We start from the raw sequence: 17,730 nt of genomic DNA, 5'->3' as shown, positions 1-17,730 counted from the left end.
CTTAATTGAAGGGCCCTATTGGGGAGCGTTAGATGATCATGATGATAATTATTCTGCATGATTCATAAAGCTTTCTATAGTTCTCTGGGTTAACTTTTATTTCTGGGAAATGGCCATGGCAGTGGTTTTGAACATTGGCTCAACATTGATATCACCAAGGGGGCTTTAAAAATATTAATGTCTGGGTTACAACTACAGAGATTTTTATTTAATTGGTTAGGGTACCACATGGGTATCAGATTTTAGCTTGAATGCTCTCTGGGTGAATCTAATGTGTAGCTAAGTTGAGAAAAACCACTGGGTAAGGAAAAATGGTTACTGTCACTATAGCCAACTGGAGGACCTTGGAAATCTCAGCTGCTGCTCCAGTCCTCTTAGGAATCCTCTTCTTGCTCTTGTGTCTCAAAGCTAATATGGTAGGCTACTATGTTAGGGGTCTCTCAAGTAGGAAGTGCTTGCATTTCTCCTTTTTGCCCTTAAGAAATCTTTTCCTGGAGAGTTCCTATTTGGACTCCAGTATTTTCCTGTATTAACATGGCAGAGATGTAAGAATGTAAGTGAAAACCAAGTGTACTGCCATGTTGGTAAGACAGCCAAGTGAAAAGGGCCTCTTGGCAGAAATTTCTTCTGGTCTGTGCACTGGTAGGAGTGTGCACTGGGGTGGAGCCTTGGGAAGTTTGCGCTGATTGTGAGGGGAGGAGCCTGGCCTCTCTTGTTCCAGGTGGAATCTGGGATTCAATCTGTGAGGTGGGAAGCCAGCTGGCAGGACTGTTTCCCATTTTTTTTCCTCCCTCTTTGCCCAATACATTCCATTTTTCTCTTCAAAGTGTCTGAGAGCCTAATCTCCCATGGTCATATGACGAGGACTCCGTTTTTAGCTGAACTAAGGAGAAAGTCCTACAACATTGGGTCAGAAGTCCCAATGCAACGCTTCCTGGCTATTAAGGGTTACACACACTGGTATTCTGCAGAATACTCAAAATCAGCAAAGTGATGCTGTGACAGACCCTTTTTTTATTTCTTTTTGGTCTTGAATACACTTTCTAGTTGCCAAAGTTATAGAGCGGACTTGATAAATTTACCTAAACCAACTTCAGTATCATATTTCTGTTCCATTTGCAAAATACACCCTTCCAGACTTCTCTAATTTTATACTAGGTAGTTTCCATATTAACCATAGTAAATAAATATGTACCTGCTATTGCCTTTGAAGTTCTTCGGATAAAGTTACCCATATGAGATAGAGCTTAGCAATATGTCAAAACCTACTCTTGGGACTTACAAGTTAGGGTTTATATGAACATTTTTTTGGCCCATAATGTTTTATATTAATATCAATTCTCTCCTAATCAGTTGTTCCCAAGCCTTTGAGGCCACCTCAGTTTTGGTTTCTAACAGTGAATTTTATACATGTCATATGAGCTGGTTTTCAACTAAACCATCCCAAACATGTCCTCCAAATTTGGAGGAAAACTAAGAAAATTAACATTGTATTTCTTTGGAATGAGGTAATGATAATCAAATAGCCACACATGTAATTTTATTATATTGATTATAAGGCAATTAACCAGTTCCACATGTTCTAACAGATCCAATGACCTTTTTCCTAACACAGTTCGGCAATCCCCTTCTCCTTGGTGCCTCTTTGACAGGCATTGCCATCCACATGTCTTTTCTATTATAACCCCCAGCCCTGACTCCCCCTCCAAACTCTTCATCTTCTAGTTTTCAAGTTACTCTACTTCCCATCACTGTGTGCTGTGTCCAGTATGTTTTGCTCTTTGTACAGAAACAGTATGATTTGTTCCAGCTCCTTATCCCAATGTGTAGTTTCATTCTTACACTGGGATTTGATGCAAAAGATATTCACCCAGGTAAGGGAAGGGTCTTGAAGTTCAGACTCATTTAAGAAAATTGGCACATTGCTGAATACCTTGACAGCTTTCTAAAGCAAGAATCATATCAAAAAGAAACAGTTTAAATTTTAGTTTTCACCAGTCTAGCTTACTACAAAGGAACCAGAAATCGTGGGTTATTACATGAAAGCTCCAGTTTCTTTTGCTAGGCTTCTGATTTGACAGCTAAGGCCATAGATGTTCTAAGCAGCCAAATTTGTTAAAATTTTAACAATCTGACCTCTAACAGAAAAGCTGATCTGTTACAGATGGAAAGAAAATACAATTTGAGATCCATGTGAATTCCTTTTTTTTCCCCCAAACTATTTACTCATTATACGTTTAAAGGTCACCAGTATACAACGGTGTTTCAACTATCTGGGAATTTATTCACTGCTGGTAACCTAAATGCGGCTGCTCTGTTTTTCGTTACTGGCTGGTATTTTTAAGTCTGAGCTCTGACCTTCTAACTTAGAACAAAATAACTTGGTTTCAACATTCTCAAACATGGCAAAGAGGTTTCTTATTCCCAAGATGACCATAGGAGCTGATGTCATGGTATCTCCTTCAGTAACCAACATTATTCTAAACAAGAGACTCATATTTTTGTCACATTGGGCTAAAGATGAAGCCACCTTTGCAAAATTATAACTGAGGAAATTATGACAGTGAAAGAAATCAGACCTAACTGCCTCCATCTTTCTTCTAACCTTTAAGCTGTCCTTGCTCATTCCTGAGCATAGGCTGAACTAACTTTGGGAAGGAAGTCAGTTCATGGTTTGACTCTGAAACAAAATCGATAATAGTCCTTTCCTGAAAAGCCACCCCCCCCCCCCCCCCACCCTTCTTGCCTGGGGATCAGTCTATCTTTGCAGGACTAACAAATTAGCTACAAGATTAGAAATTACAGTTTAGGGGTCATGCAGCCTCTGGCTGCAAAAGTCTGAACCTCTCCAAATGCTCCCGGGGATAACATCACTATTATAAAACTTAAGATCAGTGCTTGAGATATTTTGCAGACCCTACACTGGATGGATCAACTGACACCACCCAGACTGATAATCTGGCTCAACCAGTTCTGCCATCCCACCCAGGAACAGAAAACAGCAAGAAAAACTCACTTTGACCCCCTATGATTCCATCTCCAACCTGACCAATCAGCACTCCTCACTTCCCAAGCCCCTACCCACAAAATTATCTTTAACTACAGGAGACAGAGTAATAAAATTCTGGTCTCCCGCACAGCTGGCACCACGTGAGTTACTGTTTCTCCACTGCAATTCCACTGTCTTGATAAATCAGGTCTGTCTAGGCAGCGGGCTAGGTGAACCCATTGGGAAGTTACACTGATAGGTGAAAGTTTCAGTTAAAACATTGCCAAGTGTCTGTTGGAGCAGGATAATATTGTCTCTTTCAATAACTTGTTTTTATTCTCTCTTTAGAAACAGTTCTTTGGGTGGAAGAATAAAGTTATCAATAGTTTTAGCTGCTTGGTGGGATCACATGTGATTTCCATTTGTTGGATGAGGTTTTTCCATGTTTTAAAACTTGTCACTATAAAAATGTGGGGCTTTTTGTAATTAAAAAGAAACCTACCAGATATTACAATTATAATTAACGTTGTCGTTAGGCTTTTTTTTTTTTTTTTTTTTTCAAATGAGTGGTTTTTTATCTGTCATTCTGGGCAACGGTTTTGAGGAGGAAATTTGCCAAGACTCTAGTGCTTCTCACATTTTAATATGCATAGAAACCACCTGGGATGTCATTAAAATGCAGTTTCTGATCCAGCAAGTTTGGGGTGGGGCCTGAAATCCTGAATTCATATTATGAACTCCTTGGCAATGCTACTGCTGCTGGTCTGATAACCACACTTTGAATAATACCGCTCTGACCCGTGGTTTTTTTAGCTGGCACTAAACTCACCTGGAGGGCTTGTTGAACTGCAGTTTGCTACTCTTCCACCTGCCCCACCCCATGACTGATTGAGTATATCTGGGGTTGGGCTTGATAATTTGCATTTCTAAACAGGTTTCCACGTGACATTGTTGCTGCTTCAGGAACCTCATTTTGACTGCTGATCTAGAGCCCTGTTAATCAAAGCCTTGTTTCTGGACCACACCAGCATCACTTGGGAGCTTGTTAGAACTATGGAATCTTAGACCCCACTCAGACCTACGGGGGTAGAATTTGAGAAGCACTACTTAGTCTATTTGTGCCGCAGAATCAACAACTCAGCTTTAGCTTATTAGAATCAACTGTGGAACATTTAAAAATCCTGATGCCCAGACTGAACCTGGAAGAGCTTCATTAGAATCTCTGGGGCTAGGACCAAGGCATCATTAGTTTCTAAAGCTCCCCAAGGGATTCCAGTGTACAGTCATGTTTGAGAACCACACTGTAGATGGAACTGAAAAATCCAGAGAGAGTAATCTTGTTTCCCAACAGAAGGAGACTTGGAGGACTAATTTTCCCTGTTGCCATCCTATTAGACAGTGTGTCATCAGCCACTGGACCAAAAGGAAACACTTGGGGCCCAAGCATTAAATTGCTTTCATTACTGGATTTTTAGCAGCCTGCATACACATATCGGCTTTGTTGTTTGGCCTTACTTTGTTCTAGCTTTGTTACATACCAGCTGGAGCTAACCTCTCCTGTATTCTGTCACCTCTGGGCTAAGACCTTAGAAATATAGCCCATGGGTCATTAGCTTATTTCCCCACCTCACTTTCATTCAAAAGGTATATTCTCTATCAGATTTTAATGGGAACAGAAAGTTCTCCTGCATGGATAGGTCAGGATATAGATTAAGCTAGAGAGAGAAATAGTACATAATTTTACAGATACGAGGTGATTTTTGCAATGTGTTAAATAGAACAAAATACTGTCCTTGAGCACATATTGGTCATTTTCCCTAAAAGCACAGTTAGGTTTTGTGTGGGCATGTGAGCTGGAATATTTGCCATTATAAGCCTGTCCTAATATTCTCCAGTTTTAAAACACTAGGCAAGCCAAGTGTTTGTGGTTGATGGTTGATTTTGGAAAAAGTCATGTATTACTCACCTATGAAGAAGTGTTACATTGTTATTTCCAAGGGTTATAAAGGCTACATTTAATTCTGGATAATGTTGAAAGGGTGAGCTACCTTTCTACATACAAACCAAAGGAATTCCTGCATGGATAAGAGCTGTGATCTATTTTGTTTTGGCAAGAAAAGCATAGTTTATGAAGAGAATTGAATTTATTCCAGATACCCTCCTCAGAGACGAGAAATATGTTTGAAATGTTGCTTCCTTTGTACCTCTGTCAACTTTTTAATTTATTTAAATTTTTTTGAATCACCTACTACTACCTGTCAGGCTAATGATTCCTGTAAGCTGATACCTGTTGTCTGAATTCATAAGTTCCTTTCACTGTTCCTACATTTCCTTCCCTAGTAAGGTGGCACCTGTTAACCTTGCTGCCTGCCTTATTCCATAGAGGAGACTGCTCCCAGCACCTTCTCAGGCATCTCTTTCAGGCTTTGTGTTGTCCCTGTCAAGAAGCTGTCTATCTCTATCCTTATGCCATCTCCCCTGAGGACAGGAAGCACAACTACATGCAGAGTTTCAGATATGCTTCAGTTTGCCTTCTCATTCAGGTGGAAAACAAAATCCCCTTCATAAACATTATTGAGAAAGTTATTGAATAAACAAACCGTAAACTATGGCATTTTTATTACATGGAAAACTCAAAAACAAATGTCCTTAAGGAATCCTCCTTCATTCCTCCATAAATGTTACTAAATGTTTAACAACTATCTTTGGGGGTAGAGGTGAGAGGCTTGATTTGTAGCATTTGCTAATTTCAGTGGCATAAAGATTCCTATCATGAGTGACTTCAAGCTGTTGCATAGAGATGTACACAATATACTCTTGCAGGTTATTGTGAGTCAGACCAGGCTCAGCACACCAAAATATTAGGTGCCAAAACATTTGTGATATTTTAGGCTTCCAGATCTCATTTTCCTTTCATTTTCAAATAACAGGGAGACTTATTAGTCAGAAGATGTCTCAAAGATGTATATTTCCCTAGCAGATGTTGTCTTTGTAATCTACTCCTATATGACTGTTTTTCAGGACGGTTTTAGAATTATCTCAGGAATCTCCAGTACGATGTACTTTTTCATCTGACCAGCATTCTCAAATTCCTGTAAAACTCAGGGTGAAAAGCAAAACAGTTCAGTTATAATCCAATAGTATATTCAGGAATCAAGGTGTAGTGCCTAAACCATAAGTCACAGAGCATGAGAATGTTTAGAGCTGATTTAAAAGCCATCTAAAGTTGTGTTTCTTAAAAAAATGTAAGTCCATGTATGTCCATGGCTAGTGAAAATAGAAATGGAATGGCCTCCTAGACAGGTTATGTCTTCTACCCCCTAGTTGAAATCATAAAATCTATAAATATTGCCAACAATTGAGGTTCTACCAATTTTTAGTCTGTATTGTTATAAGAATATTTTTGTTTTTGAAAATCTATTAAAATGCTCAATATAATTTGAAAAATTTATATGCCCTACTCTTTTCAATCTCAAGATTCTAAAATACTTGGCAAGGGAAAAAGCAATGTGACAGATCCCCTATTGTACCTCTGCCGCTCATTGAGAAACTCTGATCTAAAGACTGAGCAACCTGCTAGAGGCCACCTAATAAAACAACTGGTAGTAAGATGGGAGAGTTCCCTGGTCCACCTCACAGGACGCGTGACAGGGATGTGGCTCTCTGTTTGGCTGCTGCAAGCTCAAACCCTTATGGGAGGGGGAGCACAAAGATGGGCAGGTGTGGGAACTAGGGTGAGCGCTTTTGGGCTTTGGCCCCACAGCAGCATCTAGGGCTGGGTGCCTGTGACTGTTGAAGCCCCAGTGTTATATTTGCTCTTTTAGCTCTGCAGTCCACAGACGGCTTAAGTGTTAAGCAATTTAGTGGACTCCCCTTGGTACCCAGGTTCTTGTCCAGTGTCCAGAAAGGATCAGGTCATACACAGATTTGAAGGATGAATGCAGGGGTTTTATTGAGCGGTGGAGGTGGCTCTCAGTGGGATAGATGAGGAGCTGGAAGGAGAATGGAGTGGGAAGATGATCTTTCCCTGGAGTTTGGTTGTCCATTGGCCGATCTCCTCTCTGATTGTCCCCAGCCAGACTCCTCTCAGTGTTCATATGCTGCTTCTCTACTCTCCTTCTCTGCCATGCTGTTCTGCCATTCATCTGCTCATCTGCCCCTGGAGCTTGGGGTTCGGGGTTTATATGGGTACAAGATCAAGGGTGTAGTAGGCCAGAAGGCAACTTTTTGGGCGTGAAAACAAGAATGCCTGTTCTCATTTAGGACTGTGGGTTGCCAGGCTTAAGGCTGGGGCCTTTCCTGGTAGCATTCGTCTACTCAGTATTTCCCTCTCTTCTGTCCCTATCAGTGGGGACCACAATTTTTTAATTATAGAAACAAATATACTACCACCCTTCTGATTGGACTTCATATTAAAAGGGTTATGTATATGTTTTATATATTTCATCCTTCTGAATGGCAAAGTCCTTTGGAAACCAGTTCAGTAACTTGGAAAGCAAAACATTTAACTTAAAGTGTTCATATGTTTTAATGCAATGTTTATCTCCAGGTAAATCTCTATGAATAACTCATACAAATGCATAGAAAACTAAACACATTAGACATTGTATGGACTGTATTTTACGTTTCTTAGGCTAACATTAAATATACATCAAATTCTCTGGCCCCAGAATAAATAGGTATAATTCCTGTAGCAGGGTACTATGGAAATCCTATGTTAGCACTAAAATATTACATAGCGAAATGCAAACCTGCTCCTTGTTAATTTAATAGCATTGTTTGCATCTCTCAAGATACTTTGGGGATACCAACTGTATGAAGTTAACTGGACACAATTATTTAAAGTAATTTACTAATTTTGGTTATATAAGTATATTGGAAATAACAAAGAAGCAATGTATATATGCTGTTTCACAAACCTAGATTTCGCCATTATCTTGTGTACTGGTGTTAGAACATGTGGAATGTGAATTGCTGTAAATTTTACCAAAGAAAGTACAGAAGTGAGGCAACCATCATAATTGTTTTATGTGTTTTAAGGTGTTGCTAATGCTTTCCTAGATGTTAATTTTCCATTACATTGTTGTGGTTATGTTATAACATCCTTGTTAGTAAGGGGTAAGCTTAGCAATATTTATATGTAGCTTCTTAATGATTGTATTCCAGTTCTGGTTAGTCTTGCCTTACTATAGATGGCTTCTCTATGAGCATAAGGATGGTAGACTTTCAGGAGCAAATTAATGCCTACAGGATGTGCATATTTCTTACTGAAACAATTCTCAATCTTTTACCAGTCCAGTTTCTAACAACTTATGTCATGTGAAATCCTTATATTTATATGAATGTAAATTTTTAGTGTCCTTCCTTCAGAGTTGGATAAACTTGACGTTATAGCTCCGTCCCTTTCTCACTGTTAAGTTTAGGCAAATTATGTTCAATCTATAAACCTCAGTTTTTTGTTTTGGAAAACTGGACAAACACTTTGGGGTTTGTTGTGAGAATTATATGTGAAAATGAGCATAGTCCTGGCACTATGCATATATAACTCATTACATGCTATGCACATATAGGCATAAATACATATAGACATGCATGTGTATCAATAAATAGAGATGGAAATAACCCTATATGCATATAGAACTTAAGCCTTTTGCATAGTCCTTGCACAAATTGTCACACTTTGCTGCAAATCTTTGGAAACCTTTATAGCCTCAATGTTACCAGAAATGACGTGCACTGCTGTAAACAAGGAGAATACATTCTTTCATGACCAGAAAAGAATTCCTATTGTCTGTGGGTGGACATGATAACCTTTTGTAGAACAGGGACTTTTTAAGAGGTTGGTTCCAGCAAGCTTGTTTCATAGATTCTCACATAGAAATGTCCAGTGATCAAATGAGCTGTCTAAATAGAACTGTAGAATGAGAACTGGAGGAGTAGTCAGTATCACCTTGCCAACCCCTTTATTTACACAGTGGCAGACAGAAACCCAGAGAACTAGAAAAATGACATTTGAGGTTTCACACGCTAAAAGTGAGCACAGAATTACTTGCCATTTCATGTTGACGATTCTGGAAAACTCATTTCTTGTTAGGGCTTGCATGATCTTAGCCCAAGAACATTTTGAACACAATGCCAACCATCCAGCTTGGGGACAAATGGAACAAGCTTCTCAAGATGAACTGTCTAAATATTCAACTGGAAGCTGGGAAACAGCAGTAAAATAGCCAATCATTTTGTTTCACGTGTTATATATGATGGTAGATTAATTAGTGTGAACCTTGTGTGGGTAGGAACAGTATGTAATTCAGCTCTGAACCTTGGCCAATAGGAGGCATCTAATAAATTTATGTTGTGAAGCATCTAGAATACCATAGGTTCCCAATTAATGTGCGTGCAGAGCAATTAGTACATGCTGGATAAATGTTGAATTAAATTTGAGGGTTGTAGGTATACCAGGCCACTGAACACTATGATAATGATTTTTGTATCATCCACATTTTCAAATTCTCTAACATGAGAACAAAGAAGAGAAACAACGTAAAGTACGAGTTACATACAAATGCAGAACATAGAAATAACATAAGCAAAGTAATCACATTTGGAACATAATTAAAGAAAAGTCCATTTGTAATGTGTTTGTGTTTAAGAGTTTTATTCTTGGCAAAACAAATTGTTGCTTGAAAGATGAAAGACTTATTTTACAAATGGCTTCAAATGCAATTACTTTCTACAGAGCTATTAGTTACCAATAGCATTTTAATGGAAAAATATAAATGAATAAAAAATATGAACCTGACTCTCCTGAATTCCAATATGATTACAAATGAATAGAAAAGATACTCTTATGAATACTGTTAGATTTTTAAATCCAGAATTGTTGTTGGTAGCTTGCTATATATGAAGGATCAAAAATGTATCTGGGCCAGGTGCGGTAACTCACCCCTATAATCCCAGCACTTTGAAAGGCTGAAGTGGGAGGATTGCTTGAGGCCAGGAGTTCAAGACCAGCCTGGGCAACATAGCAAGACCACCCTGTCTCTAAAATTTAAAAAATAAAAGAAAAATGTATCTGAATTTACATATCCTTGTTCAAAGATTTATTCATTGCTTCTACACACATTCACTGAGAGCCTAAAATATGCCAGGTACAGCAAGCATTTGTTACTTAGGGAGTGGACAACACTTTAATTAGGGCTTCGAGCATCAGAAATCCAAATTTTAAAAATGTTCTCTTAATTTTTGCATCTTTTTGTCCTTGGTACTTGTGTGGACATAATTGCCTTTGGTATGCCAAGGTGCAAAAGTGATAAATTAGCTCAATTAGGCCACATCTTGCAATGATGTACTTTACCTTCTATCAGCTATTTGGGTAACTCTGATATATTTGCTGCATTTTCAATTACATACACTTTTTCTTCCTCATCTTGGTTGTAGTCTTAAGGTCTGTATCCTTGAGATAATACATTTCATTTGTTTCATACGTTACATAGAATTACAGTAGATGTCTCCTACTTTTTTATTGGCTTTGTGTGATGCTTGGCTTCTCAAATGGAATAGATAACATAAACCCTAATAAGCCCTTGTGAAGATTTTAGCGCCAATCTAAACGGTAGAAATCAAGGTTCCTGTTACTTTGAGTCCTTCTAAGAATTTCAGGTACCTTTTATGTTTTCTAGCAGAGCTGAGAAACCTCAAGTGTTAGAAGATTTGAGGTGTGGCTCTTTCAGAGAGAAAATTTTGAAAATCTAGGTTGATGTTCCCAAAAGCTCCTAAAATAAAAATACAGACTTGACCTACACTGTGATAGCAAAACTCTAAAATTATCAAGTCCACTTCTTCAAAGGAATACATGTGGAAATATTAATTGTCATAAGAAGGTGAACAATCTTTTATAATATAAACAGTAAAGATAAGCTGTTAAGTACTCGTGATACATTGGTCCATACCTTTATGAAGGAATCCATAATTTTGAACAACATTAGACTTTGGGGGGCTGGGGACATTACATAGCAGCACATACATAAGCTCATTGTAGCTAATATATGCTAAATGTTATATAAGCATAATTATGTAAGCTAAGTTTTCAGGTGAAATTTAGTAGATAGCTTGTATGGTGAGTAGAAGGTGAGACACCTGGATGGAGGTGGAGGATAGGCCAGGAAAAAGAATTGAAAAAAAATTATTGGACTATAATTTAGAGTATTACATTTTACCTAGTAATGCACCTGTACACCTCATACTTATCTGTATAGCTGAAACAAAAGTAATGATATTTATTCTATGTCGGATGCTTTCTGGTATTTTCAATTCTATTACATAACATTAAATAAACACTGTATCCATTATAGAGATTTCACAAAAAGATAGTAGTAAAAAACTTCAGTTGGAAAGGCACTGAACTTCAAGGCGGTAGTGGGGACAAGGCTGGATAAGTGTAGAGGGGAAGGACAGTCAGTCTAGGGCAAATAGGATGAGGTTTGTGAGGCAATTTAAGTAGGTACTTACTCAACTTCTTAACATACCAACCCTTTACTTGCGACCTGCGAGTGAGTGCCTCCTTAAATTTTACTCCTTTGCAATTCACTCCATGCCCTAATCTCAGCTCTGAAGACCTTCCTTATAGGGACATACCCATTTCATTCTGGCAGAAAAATGACATCAGAACCAGGAAGATAAGTGAGTTCAGAAAGAAAAATAGAGCAAAGATTTTTAGGGCAAATAGCAGGGAGAAAAAAATCACCCAATAAACCAGTTTGCAGCAGAATATTCCAGGGGGCAGATCCAAGTTAGAAAAGTCCAAGCAAAGAGGAGAGCTACAAAAACAAGAGGCTTAGCCTAGAAAGGCTGGATGTTGCCAGTGCCAGTGATCTTCTGGCTGGGATGAAGCACTTCTCTTCCAGGGGCAGTAGTTTGGTTAGAGATTATGTTTTGTCGTATGTATTCCGAAACCCAATAACAGTGGCTTAAATAGAGGCTTATTTTTGTCAAGTAGCATCAAGTCTAGGGGTGGACAGTATAAGGCGGATACAGCTGCTTTACGGACCCTACCAAGGACTCAGGCTTCTTGTTCCATCATCCTTAGCATGGACCTTCGTCATCACAGATGCAATTTGGCCACGCCACCCCTAGCCTCCCACATTCCAATAGTGGAAAGAGGAATAATAATAAGAGGAGGAAGAAAAGGAGAAAGCAACAAGAAGGGGACAGAAAAGAATACTTTCCTAGAAACCCTCAGCTGAATTCATCTTGGGTCTTCTTGGTCAGAATTATGTCATATGGCCATTCCTAGCTGCAAATAAGGATGAAGGATGTTGTTTTTTAAACTGGGTACATTGATGTCTCCCTCCCTTCACTAAATGCTGGAATTCTGGTAGCAAAAAAGGAAGAATGGATATGTAACTTGTATTGTTGGCCATATACAAGAGGAACTAATCCCAGAATGACCAACCCATGCAGAGCAGTTAATTGAGAACACCTGCTAGTGGAGGAAATAGGTGTTTGCATTCCCATTTTACACCTAAGAATGCTGAGGCTCAGAGGGTAAGCAAAGGGCAGGGCTCAGATAGAAACTCCAGTCTGTTTGACACTAAAGCCAGATTTTTTTTTTTTTTTTTTGACACCATGATACTCTCCAAGGGTAAGTCAGCATATATCAGTTCCTCTTTCCCAAGTTGTTATCTGCTGGCTCATTTGGCCAAATTTTCTTTTCAGAATAAGAGATAAAAACATCCATGAGTCTGTAGCTAACAGAGAGAGAGGAGGGCAACATGTTGGGAAAAATAACTCATCAGATTAATTATCCTGAAACTTAGATTCTAGAGAAAAGGGAGGCAAGAAAGAATGTCCCAGTGTTGCCACCTTTCTGGAGGTTAAGGAACCAGGAACCAGTGTGTCTGTTTCAGAATATTTGGCGAAGTTCAGTGCCAACCCCTGGGCAACAGCGTTTGTCCTATGTGATCCATGGATTAGGTAGATCAGAACCACCTGTTGTCTTCTACAAAATGCAGATGCTAGACAAACATTCCTGGCATAGAAAATCAGAACCTCTGGGGATGGAGCCTGAGCATGTGAATTCTAACAATATCCTCAGGTTAATTATGATGTACAATACACTTTGGAGTCGATTGATATTAAGTATTAATAGCATTTATTGAGCACCTATTTCAACAAGCACTGGATCAGACACAGATAGATATTGTTTAATCCCAACACCCTTGCAAGATCCACTGTCTTATTACGTTCAGGCTCAAAGAGATTAAGTATCTTTTCAAACTCAGTTGGTTCTTAAGTGGCATTGGGGATTCCTTTCTGGAGTTTATTTCAGTCATCTTTCTTCCTAGGCACCAGACTCATAAGAATAGGGGAGCATACTATATTGTTTTCTTTAGAGAGCCCACTTAAATGACGTTTCTAGGTCCATAAGAGAGTTGAGTGTGTAGCTAAGGAGAAAGACACATTAGACAAATACTGTGGTGGTGTGAGTTGAGGCAAGAGAATTACGGATGGAAACATCTCTCTCAAATGTCCATATTCTAACTTTGGAGTTAGGTTTCTCAGCTTTGGCATTATTGAGATTTGGGGCTAATTTATTATTGTGGTGGGGGCTAGGGGGCTGTCTAGTGCATTGTTTAACAGCATCTCTGGCCCCTCCTTACCAGATTCCAGTAGCCATCTTCCCTTTCTTCACTGGTTATGACAACCAAAAATGTTTCCAATCATTGCAAATGACTTCTGGGGGCAAAATGGTCTCTGGTGGGGAACCACTGGGTTGAAGTATAAACCCTGGTAAAATCCCATTCTGGTGGTTTCACTGACAGAAAATTCTACTTATGCCCAGAGGCAGGAAACAAGGCCATGTGAGAGCGAGGGGAGACCTGCCACTACATTGGGGTCTGCTGACTCCAGCCCTGAGGGTGCATGGTGAAGTAGGCCCTCTTCCTTTATTTGGGAAGGCTAACAATAGGGAAGGGAGAAGAGCAGGAAAACAGATACGCCAGAAATCTGCCTTTGAATCTGGGCTGAAACGGCAACAAAGAGGGCAGCAAAGACCCAGCAGAGAGCTCTCACTTGGCTTGGATATTGTCTTGTCTTTTCTGGGAGTAACTTTTTTTCCTTAACAGAACCATTTCATCTGAGTTAGGAAAGCAGTAAATAATTAAGCTAATCTGTTTGTGAATGTGGTTCAAAGAAGCCTCCAGAAATGGTGGTTCTGTAATTCTAAAGCAGTGAAGCCAAGCACAAAAGCAAACCTTCATCAGTATAATGCACTGAATGTGGGGCTGGGAAAGGACTGACTTTAATTATTCATCCTCAACATCTGGAAGGTCAATTTGGCTTTTAGAATTTGATTATATTTAGGATTAGGGTACATTTTGTTGTCAAATGTTTCTAAGGCCACAACAGGGACAATGGCTTGCAAATGGGTCCATATTTCTTACATATTCTCTCTTCCCAAACCAAGTTTCCACATCTTTCCTTTTTTCCATTTTTCATTTATCTTCTTTTACTTATTTTTTTTTTCCTTCAATCCTTCACCTCCCACTCTCTTTGTTCTTGTGATTTTCCACACTTGCTTTCACTGTTCCTCACTGGGGACTTTGTACTGACCTAGGATTTCCTAACCATTGATCTGTGGAAGCCTAGGCAGTCCATGGAAGATCCTCCCTGAGGTTTGTGTAACCCTTGAAATCATGTGCTGCATTTTGTGTGAGTGGGTCTGCTTTTTTTCTATACAGTGGGTCCTTAGATCCCCTAAAATTCCCAGAGTCCTTGACCTGAAAGCGGTAAGAGCCACTGAGGAGCATTTGCTATGGACTTTCAGCATAGAAAGGGGAGGGCATGAGCATGGCAGTGCCTCCTCTTTGGCAGGCTCATTGCCCTATTCCCTCATTTAATCCACACAGCCTCTATATAACATTAGGTGGTATTATTTTCATAGGTAGCTGAGGACGTGAAGACTTGAAGACGTTAGGTAATTGACAAGGATCTCCAACTTTCAAAATGGCTCCATGCTCAGAATTTAAGTACTTCTTTTTGATACTTGCTCAAAAGCCTCTTGCCTGGACTTAAGATTGAGCCATTGATAATTAGGCCGAAATAGAAAGGACTTATATCCCCATGCTCTCCCCACCAGAGATGGTAAAGAGAACTCAAATGGGCTGTAACCAGCTTCCTAGAAAGAAAGATGATTAGAACAAGGATATTCTTCATTGCATTACTACAATATTTTAATAGCCTACACTATAAATACCATCCATGCCTTCTGAGTGCTATGTTAACACAAAGTGCTATACCAACACAAAAGGCTGATGGCAATAGATGTGAGAAGAATGAATTTATAATTCAGTTTCACTAATTTGTTGGAAACTCAATTTTTAACATTTTAAATTAATTACTTTACAATACTTATTGCCAGCTAACCATGTAGTACACGTTAATGGCAGGTTTAAAAATAGTGAACCTTAGTTTTGATTTCACAGAATGATCCAATTTATGTTGCCCACTCCTCTCTGACATAAACAAAAGGCTTATTAGAATGTGGTCACTTCTCTCAATTGCTTTTGGAAAAGAAAAAGATGACTCATCATTACTATTTTTAGTTTTGAAAATTTTCTTTCAGTGTTTATTTGTTCTCCTTATTCACTTAATATTAGTGTCAAACATTTCCCCATGTTTCTGTCATTTCCATGTTGCTATATAGTCATTAGACTTATTTTAATGGCTGTATAATGTTCCATTATGCTGATGTTTAGAAACTTAAACACTACCTTATTGCTGGATATTTCAGTAATTTTGTATTTGTTGACAATTGAAATGAGTTGAAAGAAATCTCCTTGTGCAAATAGCTTTTCCCTTCTATTGAATCATTTTATTCCAGGGTAATAGATTGGCAAATCTATTTTGAGTCATGATGATTAACTTTTATCAGAGATTTAAAAAATGTGGTTCTCTTTATAAAAATCAAAAGCCTTAGAATTTTGTATACACTTTGACCCAGCAATTTCACTTCTAAAAATTCATTGAAAAGTAATTGTTGCATGTGTGTTGAGAATAATAATGACCATCCTCACACTCAGGTTGACTCTGTTCTGTGAATAAAATGGGACCCATTTAAAGATCAGGTAACAGGGGATCAATAAAATAAACAATGGAGCAATGAAATAGAACCTTTACTCTGCTTAATGTTATTCTATAGACAAATAATAGTAACAGTAGATAGGAACAGTAGAATAACAGTAACTAATATTAAGCACCTAGAACATGTGAGATATTGTGGTAAATTCTTCATGTCCTGTGCATTTTCATTTAACACTCAAAACCTGAAAGGATTCATTCATTCTATAAATATCAAATGCCTATTATGTGCTTGGTATTATACTAGATGCTGGAGATACGATGCTGAATACCGTAAAGTCCTATAGTTATGCTCCTAAGGAGTTTGTGGACTGTAGGGGCAGATGGACATTAATTCCACCCCTAGAAGAGAGGGAATGAGGGAGAGAAGGAAGGAATGTAGGAGCCTCTGTTCTCTGGCATCTCCATCACTCCTCCTTAGCCCCCAGTACTTCATCTGCTTTTCAGAAAGCGTTTCTTGCAACTGTAAAAGGTTAGGGAGGGGCTGATTAGACCTCATTGATGAGGGCTGTGTAGACCTCATATTAAGTGCCCAAGGCCGTAGAGATGATTACCTGGGTTCAAGGTTGGGCTGCAACATGTAGTAGTAGGCAAGCTACCTTTTCTTTTTCCCAATTTCCTTGAGTAAAAAATGGGATTAATAAGAGCTCCTACTTTTAAAATTATGACAGTCATTTAAGGTATGAAATGTAGTGCTCCAGAAAGTTTAGCCACTATTACTAGCTATATTGGTGATGATATGGTTGGAATCTAAAATTTTCCTTTTGCTGACTAGCATGTAACACTGTCGACTTTTATACCTTATTGCCAATTACTTGTTTTTTTTTTTTGAGGCAGAGTCTTGCTCTGTCGCCCAGGCTGGACTGCAGCGGTGCGATATTGGCTCACCACAACCTCCGCCTCTTAGGTTCAAGCAATTCCCCTGTCTCAGCCTCCCCAGTAGCTGGGATTACAGGTGTATGCCACCATGCCCAGCTAATTTTTGTATTTTTAGTGGAGATGGGGTTTCACCATGTTGTCCAGGCTGGTCTCGAACTCCGGACCTCAGGTGATCCACCTGCCTTGGCCTCCCAAAGTGCTGGGATTACAGGCGTGAGCCACCGCGCCCAGCCGCCAATTACTTTTAAAGGCAGAACCAGTGCAAAAACAACTGTTTGAGGTAGTATGTAGATATACATATGTTAATGTGTGTGTATTCATATATATTGAATAGTATGAAATCAAACTTATAGTTGAAACTGTGGACACTAGATTCAACATAAGTTGTAAGTTTCATTATTAGAAGCAAGAAATTGAGAGTTGTGTATTATTCTGTTCCCACACTGCTATAAAGAATACTACCTGAGACTGGGTAATTATAAAGGAAAGAGGTTTAATTGACTCGCAGTTCTGCAGGCTTAACAGGAAGCATGGCTGGGAGGCCTCAGAAAACTGACAATCATGGGGGAAGGCACAGGGGAAGCAGGTGCCTTTTACACAAGTGTGACAAGAGGAAGTTCCACACTTTACAACCATCTGCTCTCCTGAGAACTCATTATCATGAGAACAGCATCGAGGAAACCACCTCCACGATCCAGTCATCTCTCATCTAGTCCCTCCCCTGA

The 17,730-nt window shown here is 39.0% G+C and overlaps 1 long non-coding RNA gene across 3 annotated transcripts in view; it reads left to right on the top strand.

Moving 5' to 3' along the window:
- Window positions 1-17,730, top strand: part of LOC109027654 (uncharacterized) — a 90,012-nt gene that overhangs the window by 23,310 nt on the left and 48,972 nt on the right. The window lies entirely within an intron of this gene.

Source organism: Gorilla gorilla, chromosome 6, assembly GCF_029281585.2.
Source record: "Gorilla gorilla gorilla isolate KB3781 chromosome 6, NHGRI_mGorGor1-v2.1_pri, whole genome shotgun sequence".
NCBI classification, from domain to species: Eukaryota; Metazoa; Chordata; class Mammalia; order Primates; family Hominidae; genus Gorilla; species Gorilla gorilla.
Note: the sequence above shows the minus strand (reverse complement) of the source record. Positions and strands in the feature narration are given on the sequence as shown.